A 15,477-nucleotide genomic window follows, 5' to 3' on the forward strand; every position below is an offset into this window, starting at 1 on the left:
TACTATGTGATAAAAACTGGCTTAAAATACTTATAAATAGAATCAAGAGTGAAACTGTACAAACTCGCACAGTGAAAAATACAACAAGTTACTTTGATTGCAGTACAAACATTTACTGTTCTAAAAATTGAAGACTTAGCCAGGCAGATGAAATTTTAAGTGAACCAGTTGTTGAAATTATTGGAATTAACTGAGCCAAAGTGATTCTGCATTCTTCATCTATTTAGTTAGCACTTTGTATCATATACCACAAAAATAAAATAAAATAAAATATTGTAGTAGTAAAAAAAATGCCACTTTTTTTTTATAAATTCTGTTTTATCTGATCAAGTTTCACTACAAAAATGGTTTTAAATTTCTTTAAAAAGAAAAGATGAGAGGTGGATTGATTATTTTTTAATATTTAGATTGAAAAATACTTCAAGTTTACAAAGAAATAAATGTACTTTGTAAGATATAAGGTTTGATGTTAGCAAACCTGTGCTGTGAACCCACCAAGTCCTCTTGGAAGAAGAATATATCAACATCTTATGGGTTGCTGCAGGCCCGTCTCGCCTTCTTGCTTCCTCCCCAGAGATACTTACTCTCTTGAGTTTAGAATGCATGTAGTTTTATCATTTCTTTGCATATCAAAACAATAGATATTTATATTCTAGTAGTTTCTGTTATTGCCACGAGTTAGATAGAAATATATGTTTACCTTTCCAAATATGAGTGTTTTTGTTATTCTTTCTAATTTAATTGCATTGTGGTAGAAAATTAACGTCTTTAACTAATACAGAACTTTGTTCTAAACTTATGGTCTGCGTTTTAAAAAAATCTGCTTGAGTATTTTTTATGTTTTTGGTGGTTTTTTTTTTTTTTTGCTCCTTATTGTGTTTTGATTCGCTTTCAAATTTTGAAACATATTCATATCTGCTTTGTAATCTATATTTGATCGTTCAATACCTTAATTACTTTTCTACCAGTCCTGTTTTCTTAGACGTCTTTCCCAGTGCATGCTTAATAACTGAGGTCCTTATGTGCTTTAAGAATGTTGATAGTGAAGTCGTGTTTGTTTAGAATCAATGGTGAACATCTTCGAGTGTTTCCCTCGAGCTCACGTCTCCCTCAGTCTGCGGCCTCAGTCTGCTCTGCACAGGCTTGTGACTTTCCCAACACCCACGCCTGTGGAGGTGTCGGGAGCTGCGCGTGAGCACAGCAGACTGCTTCCTCAGTCTGAACCCAGACCCAAGGGGGAGATAACATTTCTCTCTGCTATTTGCCTCTGGGGAGTTCTTTTTCTATTCACAATTCTAGAAGGTTTGAATCCTTCCTGAGTTCTACCATTATGTGTGCTGCTTTCAATCTCACACTTGGTCCTGTGTGGCTTAGCTCTATCCTCAATCCATTAGCAGATGGGTTCCCCCAAGTCCATCTGTTGGAAAGACCTGGTTATTGGCTTTCCATATAAATCATGAGATACATCAATGTTTGCATATATATGTATATCATTTCAACCTTCTATTATATTAAATATTAATGATGACTGGACAAACAGTCTTTTTCTTTCTATTCCTCAGATGCCCAGCCCAGGGCTCATGAGCTGGAAAGAGAATTCCCCATAACTTCGGGCTGTAAAAACCATCAGGGATTGTGGCTCAGTGACACGGAAGCTGCTGGAGTCCCAGGCAGTTACTGCTAAAGGCCAGCACATGAACTAACATGGTCCCACTCCTGAGCTCCAGTGTTGGGTGGCAACTGGGTGGCAGCAGGGACATACAAGGAGGTACTGGAGTGTCTGGAATTGGGGCAGGAACTCAGGGGTGCTTTCTTCCAGACAGAGGTGCTCCCAGAGGTCATTGTTCCTGGGCTGGGACCTCCCCAGTCGCAGAGCTCACTCACAGCCATATTTACATTTCCATTAGCCTGGCTGACACTGTTTGCTCTGCCCTGGTGATTCCCTGAGACCCCAGCCCATCCATTTTGCAGTCCCACCCACGCTGTTTGCAGTGGCTTTCCCATATGAATGGTCTATCTTGGATCAGGCTTCAGACTTTCATAAAATCTCTCAAACAAGCTGCAGCTGCAGTCAGCATGCCCAAAACCTATCAATAAGAGGCCCAAGTCCTGGTACTAGCTACCAGCCTGCCTTGCTTCGCAACTTGGCCTCGCCTGGGCACTTCCAAGTCCAATTCAAGTAGCAGTCATCTGCAGATCTCTCTATAGCTCCTGCTAGGTGGCCCCAGCAGCGGCTGACTTTGAACTTCCTGGGAGGCCCTAGAGCCAGTGCATCTGATGAACAGCTTCAGACCATAGCACATCCACAAGTAACACACTCAAGGGGCAGACTCAGTGAGCTCCAAAGCCCCACTGAAGCAAGTCCTGCTCCATAAGGGTGTCTCCTGCACAGCAGCTTTTCCACTGTAGTCACAGCTGGTCCTCACAGCCAATTGCCCTGGAAGTCAGTGATGCCAATAGTAATCACGGCTCAACTAAAACAAGTCTGTGCACACAGCCCACAGAGAGGTGCACCTAGAGTGCTCAGCTCAGGTGAATGGGGAGGCTGAGTCACTGGGCCCTACAGGACACCTAATATACAAGGCCACTATACCAATTCCAGGAGACATAGCAGCTCTACCTAATACATAGAAACAGCACAAGGAGGCAGCCAAAATGCGGAGACAAAAAAACATGTCACAAATGAAAGATTAGAAAAAATCTCCAGAAAAAAGAAGTAAATGAAACGAAAGCACACAAACTCCTAGATATAGAGGGCAAAACAATGGTTATAAGGTTACTCAGGGACATTCATGAGAGCTTCAAGGGACTTAGTGAGACTTTCAAGAATCTTAGTGAGAATTTCAGACATGAAAAAGAACCAGTCAGAAATTAAGCATACACTGACTAAAATAAAGAATAATTTACAGGGACTCAACAGTAGAATAGAGGATTCTGAACATCAAACCAACGATTTGGAATACAAGGAAGCAAAATACACCCAATCAGAAGACCAAAAAGAATCCCAAAATATGAAGATAGTGTGTAAGGAACCTCTGGGAAAACTTCAATTGTACCAACATTCTCATCATGGGGTGCCAGAAGAAGAGAGTGAGCAAGATATTAAAAACCTATTTGAAGAAATAATGACAGAAAACTCCTTTTACCTGGTGGAAGAAATAGACTTGCAAGTCCAAGAACAAGAGGAATCCAAAGGGTCCGACACCAAGGCACATTATAATTAAAATGCCAAGGGTTAAAGACAAAGACAGAATCTTAAAAGCAGCAATAGAAAAGCAGTTAGTGCCAAAACCGGTTTGGCTCAGTGGAAAAGCAGTTAGTTACTTATAGGGGAGCACCCATACAACCGTGAACTGATTTCTCAACAGAAACTTTGCAGGCCAGATGGGAGTGGCAAGAAATATTCAAAGTGATGAGTAGTAAGGACCTACAACCAAGATTATTCTACCCAGCAAAGCTATCACTTAGAATTGAAGGTCAGATAGAGAGCTTCACAGACAAGAAAAAGCTAAAGGAGTTCACCACTACCAAACCAGTATTATATGAAACGTTAAAGGATATCTATATATATAAAAGTCCAGAGACCTTTACAGCGAACAATCAGAATGACCAAAATGACAGGTCATCCAGTTGCTAAGATGTACACTGACCATCAGGGGGCTCAATGCAGGAGCTGCTCCCTGGTGGTCAGTGTGCTTCCACAAGGGGAGTGTTGCTCAACCAGAAGCCGGGCTCATGGCTGGCGAGCACACCTGTGGCGGTGGGAGCCTCTCCCAACTCTGCAGAAGCACTACCAAACGACAGCAGTGATGAGTATGACCCACTCGGCGCCCAGCCCCAGTTGGGGTTCCTCCCTGGCCACCTGCCACTTGAAGCACTGCTACGTTCCCCGGGGGGTCCCAGATTGCTAGAGGGCACAGGCCAGGCTGAGGGATGCCCCCCCTGCCATGCATAGGGCTGGGGAGGGATGCAGGAGGTTAACCAGCTGGGAAGGGAACGTGGAAGGGCTCCAGGGCATGTTCAGCCTCTCTTGCTCAGTCCAGATCAGCCAGACCTCAGTGGCAAGCTAACCTACCAGTCAAAGTGTCTGTCCCCTGGTGCTCAGTGCCCATCACAAAAGATAAAATATGAATAATAAAATGGCAATAAATACATACCTACCAGCAATTGAATCTAAAAGTCGAATTTAAACAAAATAATGAACAAAATAAACCGATGAATAAAATAGAATCAGAGGCATGGAAACATAGAACAGACTGACGAATCTCAGAGGGACGGCAAGGCGGGGGGCAGAGATCAATCAAAGATCTTATATGCATATGTGAATTACCTATGGACACAGACAAAAGGGTGGTGAAGGCCTGGGGTTGGGTGGAAATGGACAAGTAATATATCTTCTTACCTTATTAAAATCAGTGACTTCCTTATTTATTGGAAGAACAGCAAAGTGCACCCAAAGTTCACAGAATGTACAGCCAGGTGCTGAAATGTTGTAAATGAGAAAGGTGTTGAAGTTTGTAGATCTTAATTCTAGTCTTAGTCCAGCTCCTATGGCTAGGTGGTTGAGCGTTGACCTATGAACCAGGAGGTCACAGTTGGATTCCTGATGAGGGCACATGCTGGGATTGTGGGCTCCATCCCCAGTAGGGGGCGTGCAGGAGGCAGCCAATCAATGACTCTCTCTCACCATTGATGTTTCTCACTCTCCCTCCCTCTCTTCCTCTCCGAAATCAATTTTAAAAACCTTAAAACAAATTCTACTCTTGGAATTGTCCCAACTGTCTATTTCAAAATGTTAATAATGAGAAAATGTCCTGCCTAGCACATTGACTTTTCATGAGAGTCAGACATCCTTAGCACTGCTGAGGAAGCGGGAGAGGCTCCCACCACCACTGCTGTATTGGCAGCCATCAGCCTGGCTTGTGGCTGAGCAGAGCTCCCACTGTGGGAGCACATTGACAACCAGGGGGCAGCTCCTGCATTGAGCGTCTGCCCTCTGGTTGTCAGTGTGTGTCATAGTGACCAGGCATTCTGCTGTTAGGGTCAGTTTGCATATTACCCTTTTATTATATAGGATAGAGGCCTTGTGCATGGGTGGGGGCCTGCTGGTTTGCCCTGAAGGGTGTCCCGGATCAGGGTCAGGGGCCTTGAGCGGAGGCCACAGCGGCCAGGGCCAGGGCAGGCGGGAAGCTTGGCTTCCTCCATCGCCGGGGCAACCAAGCCTCCTGCTTGCTCCAGCTCCTTGGCTGCTGGCAGCCATCTTGGTTGGGTTAATTTGCATATAGTCTCTCTGATTGGCTGGTGGGCAAGGCTTGGGGCATAGCAGAGGTGCTGTTAATTTGCATGTTTCTCTTTTATTAGATTAGATGTTCATGGTTGTGTGTGTTTACACATGTTAACTGAACAGTACAGATTTCTGACATTTTTCTCCTCGCTCAGAAGCAGGAAGGAGAAATGGAGGAAGAAATTGTATGGGGGAAAAGAGGATCAGAAAAATCCTTGAAATGAAATTTCTCCTGCTAGAGCAGTGATGGTGAACCTATGTCACGCGTGTCAGAGATGACATGTGAGCTCATTCTTTTGGTTGATTTTTCTTTGTTAAATGGCATTTAAGTATATAAAATAAATATCAAAAATATAAATCTTCATTTTACTATGGTTGCAAATATCAAAAAATTTCTATATGTGACATGGCACCAGAGTTAAGTTAGGGTTTTTCAAAATGCTGGCATGCTAAGCTCAAAAGGTTCGCCATCACTGTGCTAGAGGTTCAGTAAAGATAATAAGCTAAACTGATTTAAAAATGGGGTCACAGCCCTAGCTGGGTGGCTCAGTGGGTTAGAAGTTGTCCCATACACCAAAAAGTTATGTATTCAATTCCTGATCAGGGCACATGCCCAGGTTGTGAGTTGAATCCCCAGTCAGGGCATGTATGGGAGGCAACTGACCAATGTTTCTCTCTCATATCAATGTTTCTCTCTTTCTCCCTCCATTCCTCTCTTTAAAATCAATAAAAACACATCCTTGGATGAGGATTTTTTTTAAATGGGATCACAGGCACCTATTTTGGGAGGTGAACACCTGTGGTGTGTAAGCCCTTTAGGTCATATTCACAACCTACCTATGTACTGACTGTAAGCTTCTCAGGGCCCAGGCTGGTCTTCCTGATCTTTTTTGTTTAATCTTTTCTTCTAACGAGCCCAAGGAGGGCCTTGTACCCAGTAGGAGGCCAGAAGCATCTCTTGAATGAAACATCATGCACCCTCCATGCCCGAAGCCCGGGGAGACGCTAGTGTGTTTCTAGTGTAATGACCACGCCTAGGAATTCATCAGAGGCATTTATTTGACTGAAAGCTGCAAACCTCGCGGACTGCAGCCTCTGTTCTCTCCGACTGGCTTCTTGTGTCCATGGCTTTCTCTCTCTCTCTGTGGGATTGGAATAAACGCTCATATGATTCAGCCCTGTCTCTGCTGAATTGGCTCAAATAGTGACAGGCAGCACGGATCTCTTGGTGGTCCTGTTAGGAAGAAGGCAAGCCCCCAAACCAGGGGTCCTGGCAGAACACAAAGGACACTCGGGAGCCAGACAGCAAGGTGACACCTTTCCCCTGCAGGAGGGTGCACCCCCAGGGGGGCGGGGAGCTGCCACTGAGCAGGCATCCACTTGGGCTTATTGCTGCAGCACTGTCCCTCACTCTTGATTGGTCAGAGTTTAGGCTCACATTCTTGCCTGATTGGTTAATTTAAAGGAAAAAGGGAGGGGTTGACCTTTGCGGTTGCCAAGTCACCTGGGCCAAATGGCAGTTCCCTAAACTCCCTTCTTTGACAGAGAAGAGGACTTGTTTATCCTCACAGTCGGTCTCAGGGGGACCAGCTGCAGGGCTGTGCAGGGCTCCGGGGAGCTGTCTCCATGGTCCAGTCAGTCTGTCGTCACCAGATGGCCCAGACCTGACACTCACATGGCACACAGGGGAGCCGTGTTGGCAAAACCACCACAGGAATGTTGCCTTAAACTTCCAGACATTCCACTTAGTCTTAATGCCATTGAAATCCCTGTCCTCAGCGAATGGGGAACGTTTTGTCTCTCAGTTAAAGCTCATGAATCTACCAGTTAGCATGGCTACCAGCAATCCCCGGGAATGGGAGGCTCTGTGCATCCTCCCGGACGGACGGACGGACGGATGGGTGCTGCTGGCCTTGCACCAACATGTGCGGGCAGGGCCAGGCTGAGTGCCAGGAAACTGTGCGGGATTCTTGGGGGAAATACTTCTTTCCCAGGCCCCAGCCTCTTCATTTGCAAAATGGGTCTGAAAGAATGTATCTTTCCTAGAAAACTGCGCAGCGCCCACCCTTGCTGCCTCTGTGGGCATTTCGGAGAGAAGACAGGGGTTCCCAGCCTTTTTTAGATCAAAAGAGGGCAAAAGAAAAAGCAGAGGAACTGTGGGAGGAGAAGTGGGCAAAGGAGGAGCAGCAGCTTGCAGATAAAAAGGATCAGACCCCTCCCCCCAGGGCCCGTCACTCTTTCTCCCCAGCTGCCACATGGGAGTCTATGCAAGTCATTGACAATTCAACTCTACTGACCTGGTTGAAAACACCAAAAGGATACATTGGCTAGTCATTGAACACTGTAGTTAATGTGGGTTGCATCTGTTTCTAGCACTTTCTCTGTGGTTCTCTAGAAGCCTTCCCTTGTGTGTGGGAAGGCGTCATCAGGCTTGTCTTCTTCCTTGTCCTCAGAAGGGTGCCCATGGCCGCCTCTTGAAGGTGCTTCCCAGCACTGTGAGCAGGAGCACAGAGCCTCGCTCGGCCGGGCACCCTGACTCTCGCTGTGGCCAGAGGACGCCCTGTGCTGCTGGCGTCCTTGTGCGCTGTGGAAGGAAGGGTGAGATGGCCATGGCTGGCTCAGACTGGTGGTGTTAGGGGACGAGCTAGAGTTATAAAAAATGTCAATTGTGCTCTGTAATTATGATGGCCTTGTTCCGATTAAAGGAAGGACATTCTGACCTGGCTGGGAGTTATATGCCCCTGGGACTTGGGAGTTAACCTTGGAATGTGGTCCATTCTCATTCAAGAACTTCCCATTATCATGGAAAGATTGACAGCCTTGTTGCCCAAACAATGGAGTCCCACCCCAGCTCCCATTGCCTACTTCCCCATGCCTGGGCTTCCCACTTCCCCTTGTAACCTTGTCCTACTCATATAAGCAGCTGGCTTATGGGGGTGCAGGGCAGATGTTTGTGGATGACCTGCTGCTTGTTCACGCTGCTGGCAGGATTGGAATAAACGCTCATATGATTCAGCCCTGTCTCTGCTGAATTGGCTCAAATAGTGACAGGCAGCACGGATCTCTTGGTGGTCCTGTTAGGAAGAAGGCAAGCCCCCAAACCAGGGGTCCTGGCAGAACACAAAGGACACTCGGGAGCCAGACAGCAAGGTGACACCTTTCCCCTGCAGGAGGGTGCACACCCAGGGGGTCTGGGAGCTGCCACTGAGCAGGCATCCACTTGGGCTTATTGCTGCAGCACTGTCCCTCACTCTTGATTGGTCAGAGTTTAGGCTCACATTCTTGCCTGATTGGTTAATTTAAAGGAAAAAGGGAGGGGTTGACCTTTGCGGTTGCCAAGTCACCTGGGCCAAATGGCAGTTCCCTAAACTCCCTTCTTTGACAGAGAAGAGGACTTGTTTATCCTCACAGTCGGTCTCAGGGGGACCAGCTGCAGGGCTGTGCAGGGCTCCGGGGAGCTGTCTCCATGGTCCAGTCAGTCTGTCGTCACCAGATGGCCCAGACCTGACACTCACATGGCACACAGGGGAGCCGTGTTGGCAAAACCACCACAGGAATGTTGCCTTAAACTTCCAGACATTCCACTTAGTCTTAATGCCATTGAAATCCCTGTCCTCAGCGAATGGGGAACGTTTTGTCTCTCAGTTAAAGCTCATGAATCTACCAGTTAGCATGGCTACCAGCAATCCCCGGGAATGGGAGGCTCTGTGCATCCTCCCGGACGGACGGACGGACGGATGGGTGCTGCTGGCCTTGCACCAACATGTGCGGGCAGGGCCAGGCTGAGTGCCAGGAAAATGTGCGGGATTCTTGGGGGAAATACTTCTTTCCCAGGCCCCAGCCTCTTCATTTGCAAAATGGGTCTGAAAGAATGTATCTTTCCTAGAAAACTGCGCAGCGCCCACCCTTGCTGCCTCTGTGGGCATTTCGGAGAGAAGACAGGGGTTCCGAGCAAGGAGAAAGGTGCAGGGTGCTCTGGTCTGACTGAGTGGGCGGTTGTGAGACCGCAAGTAGAAGGGGAACCAAGGCAGGGAGCACCATGAGTGTGGCTCCCGTTTCTGAGGAAAGGAGAGCGGCAGGCAACCCCAAAGGGCAAAGCCTGTTCTGAAGGGCGCTGGCACAGCAGGAGGCATGCTGAAGTGGGCAGGAGGGGCATGAGTGCACCCCCGCCCAGATTCTGAGTGCCCCCCGTGTCCAGGCTCTGAGTGTCCCCCGCCCAGGTTCTGCATGCCCTCTCCATTCCCAGTTCTGAGCGGCACTGTGAGGTACTGGAGCCTGTGTCAGTGGGAACGGGACCCCAAGTGCAGACCCAGGAGGGCCACACAGAGGAACAGCAGTGGTCGTGTCAGCACCATGTCTCTGGGCAGGTCGGGCTGCTGGAGGGGCACAGGGACAGGTGCTGGGCACGTGAAGAGGCGGGGTCTGAGCTGGGAGAACAGAATCCAGGGTCCTGGGCTCAGGTCTGTGGGTGTTGCTGTAGGAAAGACTGGCAGGTCTGCAGGGGCAGGGAGGCCCTGACGCCCAGACTCTGGTGGGTGTGGGAGCAGGCTGGGCACATGGCGAGCCTTGCCCAGTCCTCCACAACGTCCTCTGCAGAGCGGAGAGCGCAGCCTGCGCCAGGCGGGCAGGGAACGTGCTGTTCCTAAGGGCTGGCCGCTCCAAGGTCCTGGCAGCCTGCCCGCTGCGCGCTTCCTCTTGCAGTTCCCCAGGGTCACTGCTCAGGGCTAGAGTGCTCTTCGTTCTTTCAGCCTCCTGGCAGGTGGCACCTGACAAGCTGTGAGGCATCACCCTCCTGCTGCACCGCCAGTGCTTTCTCTAGAAAGGAAAGCGATCAGCTACTCAGTCCAGGGCTGACTTCAAAATGCACGTTTGCCAAGACCGGTGTGGCTCAGTGGATAGAGCGTCGGCCTGCAGACTGAAAGGTCCCAGGTTCAATTCCAGTCAAGGGCATGTACCTTGATTGTGGGCACATCCCCAGTGGGAAGTGTGCAGGAGGCAGCTGGCCAATGTTTCTCTCTCATCGATGTTTCTGACTCTCTCTCCCTTCCTCTCTTTAAAAAATCAATAAAAACATATTTTAAAAAAATGCACGTTTGTGTTTCATAACCAGTGTCAGCTTGGGCTCCGCGGGGGAGCATCCTGCAGGCCACCCTTCCCAATGCCAGGGGTGGGTCGCGGACGTTAATGTGCCCTGCTCTAAGTCTTGCTGTCTTCCTTCTCCTCCCTGCTCACCTGTAATTGATGAGTACTTAGGAGGCACAGATGGAATCTGATGGAACTGCTAATGTTGTGCTGTTAGTTGAAACAACATTTGAAGATTTCTTGGAGTTTTGTGCCTGGGAGTCATAGTAAAAGACCACCTCTGACTATGGATGTTTTATTCTCTGAAAGATTAGCCTACACCATGTAGGGAATATATTTATCACTATCTACTACCTATAAACCATAAATGGTTATGTGGCCTTTTGGTAAATTGGGAGGTTTAATGGAAGGGTGTTATAATAAAGTCTTTATAATATGCTGCTTGTTGCTGATGTTAGAATTAAGATTTATTTTATTAATTTCCTTCCAGCTTCTCCAACTTAGAGGGGCATGGTCTGGCCAGGGTTTGACGGAAGGCACTGCATTATTCTGAGCAAACAACTTTAAATGGGTGCATTTAAAGTAAGAAGGTATCATCTTAGCAGGACTTGTCCTGCTTCCTTCAATGGGGTCTGAAATGGAACCTTAAAAGTAGGAGCCTGTTTTCTCAGAGACTTTGCAAATGCGACAGCTGTAGCTGTCAGGAAGGCCTGCCCTCTCCCAGGCATGGGGTCTGATGGAACCTTAAAAGTAGGAGCCTGTTTTCTCAGAGACTTTGCAAATGCGACAGCTGTAGCTGTCAGGAAGGCCTGCCCTCTCCCAGGCAAGGGCACTGCCCTGCGTTCTTATTGGACATATCGTCGTCCATAATGTTGTGGGATTATTGGACATCCCGTCGTCCATAATGTTGTGGGAAAGAATAAGAAAATGGGAAAGAATAAGAAAATGGGACAGAATCTGGAAGATTCAAGAAAGGAAATAAGAAAACAAAAGGGAGCACAAAATGAAGTTTATCATTAATTAAACTGAAAACTCCTTGGTCTTACACAAAATGCTAGTTTGCGCTGTGGCTTTGAGGGTGGGAAGTTATAGTCAGAGAGGATGTTTGAAAGATAGCTAGTGAGAGCTGTTTGGGGATCTCAGATTCGCCCTCAGGTGACTGGGGCCAACACGTGGGTGGGAAGCTGAGTGTGTTCGCTGTGAATGGGGGATCTGCTGGGCACGGGAGGATGGAGCTGCCAGGAGCAGAGCACACTTCTCGGGATGGGTGTGACCTTCTGAGGGTGTGACGGACTCAAGGAGATGCTAAAGGGCTTTCTGGAAACAGCCCGCAATCGCTAGCTTTTTAACCACAAACCTCGGCTCCTGATTTTTAGCGCACTCAGGGGAAACGGGCAGGCGTGGCCACGGGCTTGGTGAGACCCACTTCTAAAACACGCCCTTAACAATGCACACGAACAGCACACGCTCACTGTCCAAAGGAAAACTAAAGAGAATGCGCATGGATAAGCTAAAACGACGAAAACACCCTTATCCTTGTACAGCTTGGCGGTCTGACGTTTATACAATTGGCAAATGTTAACGTAAAACATTCAAACCTGTAAAGAATTTTTGTGAGTTTATTTGAGCCAAACCGTTGACAGTTGCCGGGGAGCAGAGTCTCCATGGATTGGGATAATGCTCTGGAGCAGGGGTCCTCAAACTACGGCCCGCGGGCCACATGCAAATACAAATATTGTATTTGTTGCCGTTTTGTTTTTTTACTTCAAAATAAGATATGTGCAGTGTGCATAGGAATTTGTTCATAGTTTTTTTAAAACTATAGTCCGGCCCTCCAATGGTCTGTGAACTGGCCCCGTTTAAAAAGTTTGAGGACCCCTGCTCTGGAGAATGGCGGTTTTCACCTATTTTTATACATTGCAACCCAAGCAGGGCCTTAGGTGGGTGACATGAATTCCATTGGTGGTAGATTAGAGGGAAGGGAGAGAGTAAAGTGGGGGCAGGGGAACCTCTGGGATTGGATAAGGAGTAAAATGATAGGCACATGCTTCTTTCACTTAGGTGGGTGCAGGATAGTTAACAGTCAGCAATTAACAGGATAACAACAACAATGAAGGAATTTGTGGCTCTCAGGGCATTTGGTTGTGCCCTGAGGGGCCTGGAAACAGAGAAGTTACAAGTTACCCTGACATTTCAAGGGTATGTTATCATAGATGCAAAAAGACAATAGTCTCAGTTAAGGTAAAGGTTGATCTTGTCAGGGAAGATACCGGCCTAGGAGGTGACTAGCCATCATAACTGCTTTTAGTTAAAGTTTAATTTCAGACCATCCTTTGTGGTTACTTTAGGTCTTAGAGTTTGCAAGACCACCACGCAGGCCTCCCCTGAGCTGGTCAGCTTAGTGTGTGGCCCCTTTCGTCCAGACAAAGTAATTCGTGTGTAAGTCTAGTGGCATTGGGCACCTGAAACTATCCTATATAATAAAGAGGTAATATGCAAATTAACTCTCATGCCCTCACAAGATGGCTGCCTATGACTACGTCAGCAGGGAGGTTAGTGAGGGATGGCCAAATGACTGAACAGCAGGCTGTGTGGGGCAACCAGGATGGCAGGGGGGCCATGAGGGGTGACCATGAAGGCAGGGGGGCACTTAGGGACGACCAGACCGGCAAGGTGGGGGGGAGTTAGGGACAACCAGGTTGGCAGGTGGGGCAGTTGGAGGTGATTAGGCTGGTGGGGAGAGGGGGCAGTGAGGGGCAACTAGCCCAGCAAGGGGGCAGTAAGGGGTGACCAGGCCAGCAGAGAGGATTGGGCCTAAACTGGCAGTTAGGCATCCCCTGAGGGGTCCCAGATTGGAGAGGGTGCAGACTGGGCTGAGAGGACAACCCCTCCCGCCCCCCATGCACAAATTTCATGCACCAGGCCTCCAGTTATAAAATAACAGGGAATGTCATCTGTAAATGAAACATTTTTCAAAATGCAGAACCCTTCCTTTGAGACCGACACTGCCTCTATTTTGGTGAGTCCTGTTTTCTCTCTGAGCACTTTGGCATTTGAGAAAATCTGCTGGGCACCTGTTGGTGGTAGCCCACACTCCTGTCAGCAATGGTGCCAGCATCTCACCATGCCAACAGGCTTCTTCCTACAAAAGCTTTTAACTCCCATTACAAGGGAGTCACTCACTCTGGTCCATGTTTCATTGTTTTCTATTAGTGGCATTGCCAAAACTGACCACGTGGTAGGGAGACTGGCACCACTCAGATTATTTCCTTGGGACCAGTTCCCAGAGGTGGGATTGTGGGGTCAAAGAGCACCGGCATTTTGAAGCTCTTGATACTGGCTACTAAGTTAATTTAGGAAAATTCTATTAATTTATACCCCCCAGCCCTGTATGAATATCGTTTCCCTAGCTTCAGCAACATTGGGTTGTAATATTAAAACAGTCCTAACCTGACCCATGGCAAGGCTAATTTGCTGCCTGAGTTTGTTCTAAGGAAACCATTTGCAAAACCTCTGGCTTCTTGTTCTGCCCCTTTGGGCTGTTTCTCATCTTTCTGGCTGCTCGTTAGCAAAGCAAGCATCTCTTACAGTAACTTATGGCAACCTAGTTTCTCAGCTCTTTGACCTCATTTGTGTCGCTGAGTGTGAGGGAATCAGATGCTTTTGATCTGTCTTTTTACCATTTGAACAGCTTGGGGCAAACCTCAGCCTGTGTGGTTTTATCTCCTTTTTATCTTTAAAACTTGCTTTCCACCTCACCACAGGGTCACATGATCGAACTGGGAGCAGAAAGGGACAAGGTAGAGGGAAGTTCTTCCAGTAGAAAGAAAGCAAACACCATTCCTGTGGTTGTTATGTGAAGCTTATTATGTCTTACTTTATAGAGGACTAGCCGTCCAGTGCACAAAATTAGTGCAGGGGAGCAGGGGTCCCTCAGCCCAGCCTGCAGCCTCTCACAATCCTGGACCCCTCGGGGCATGTCTGAGTGGATCGGGCCTAAACCAGCAGTTGGACATACCTCTCACAATCTGGGATCGCTGGGTCTTAACCACTTGCCTGCCTTCCTGATCCCCCCTAACTGTTCGCCTGCCTGCCTGGTTGCCCCTAACCTCTCTGCCTGCCTGCCTGATTGCCCCTAATCCTTCTGCCTGCCTAATCACCCCTAACTACTTGCCTGCCCACCTGATTTCCCCTTACTGCCTCTGCCTCGACCCCCACCACCATGGTTTCATCCAGAAGGACATCCAGAATGATGTCTGGAAGGTCATTAGTGTATTAGCTTTTATTATCATAGATGGTTTCTGGAGAGCTAAATGTCTTCCAATTCTAGACTCAGAAGCGTGGAGTGTGCATGCTGCCATGGTTTTTGGCTGTAATCCAGTGGCAGCTCATGGGGTGGCCTGGAGGGAGAGCATGGGATGTCCCCGTGGGAGTGTGGGGTGTCCCAGCAGGACGTGCTTTAGATGAAACATGGTTTGCATCGGGTTGCTTTTTATCTCAGTGCACACAAGACAGATGCATTGTCCCGTCCTCCGCTCTGCTCTGACCACAGGAGAGCTCCTCAGAGGTGGGGAGGGCTCTCCCTTCTCTCTCTGTAGGGCCTGGCTTGGGGCCCACACCCCGTGGGCTCCAGAAATGTTTCCCGAGGGGGTCAATGGAAGGGCGCTGAGGACATTTTATCTAACTCCACGGGGACAGCAGCATCCTAAAGGGAGCACAGGTTTAATAGGTTGCATTTCTGGGGATACAGTGACTATTTTGTTAGTTTATTTGGGTTGCTTTCCTTTTCTACTGAGTGAGCCTCTAAAACTCTCAATAAATATTAGGCAAATGAATGTAATGCTGGGGGAACCAGGAGAACAGCTCGGCTCTTGTAAGTGCAGTCTTCAGGTGGCATGTGCCAGTCTCTGGGTGTTGGGTGTCAGTCTCTGGGTGTTGGGTGCCAGTCTCGGGGTGTTGGGTGCCTGTCTCTGGGTGGCAGGTGCCTGTCTCCGGGTGTTGGGTGCCTGTCTCCGGGTGTTGGGTGCCTGTCTCTGGGTGGCAAGTGCCTGTCTCTGGTGTTGGGTGCCCATTTCTGGGTGTTGGGTGTCAGTCTCTGGGTGTTGGGTGCC

Source organism: Myotis davidii, unplaced genomic scaffold (assembly GCF_000327345.1).
Source record: "Myotis davidii unplaced genomic scaffold, ASM32734v1 scaffold296, whole genome shotgun sequence".
Taxonomy (NCBI): Eukaryota; Metazoa; Chordata; class Mammalia; order Chiroptera; family Vespertilionidae; genus Myotis; species Myotis davidii.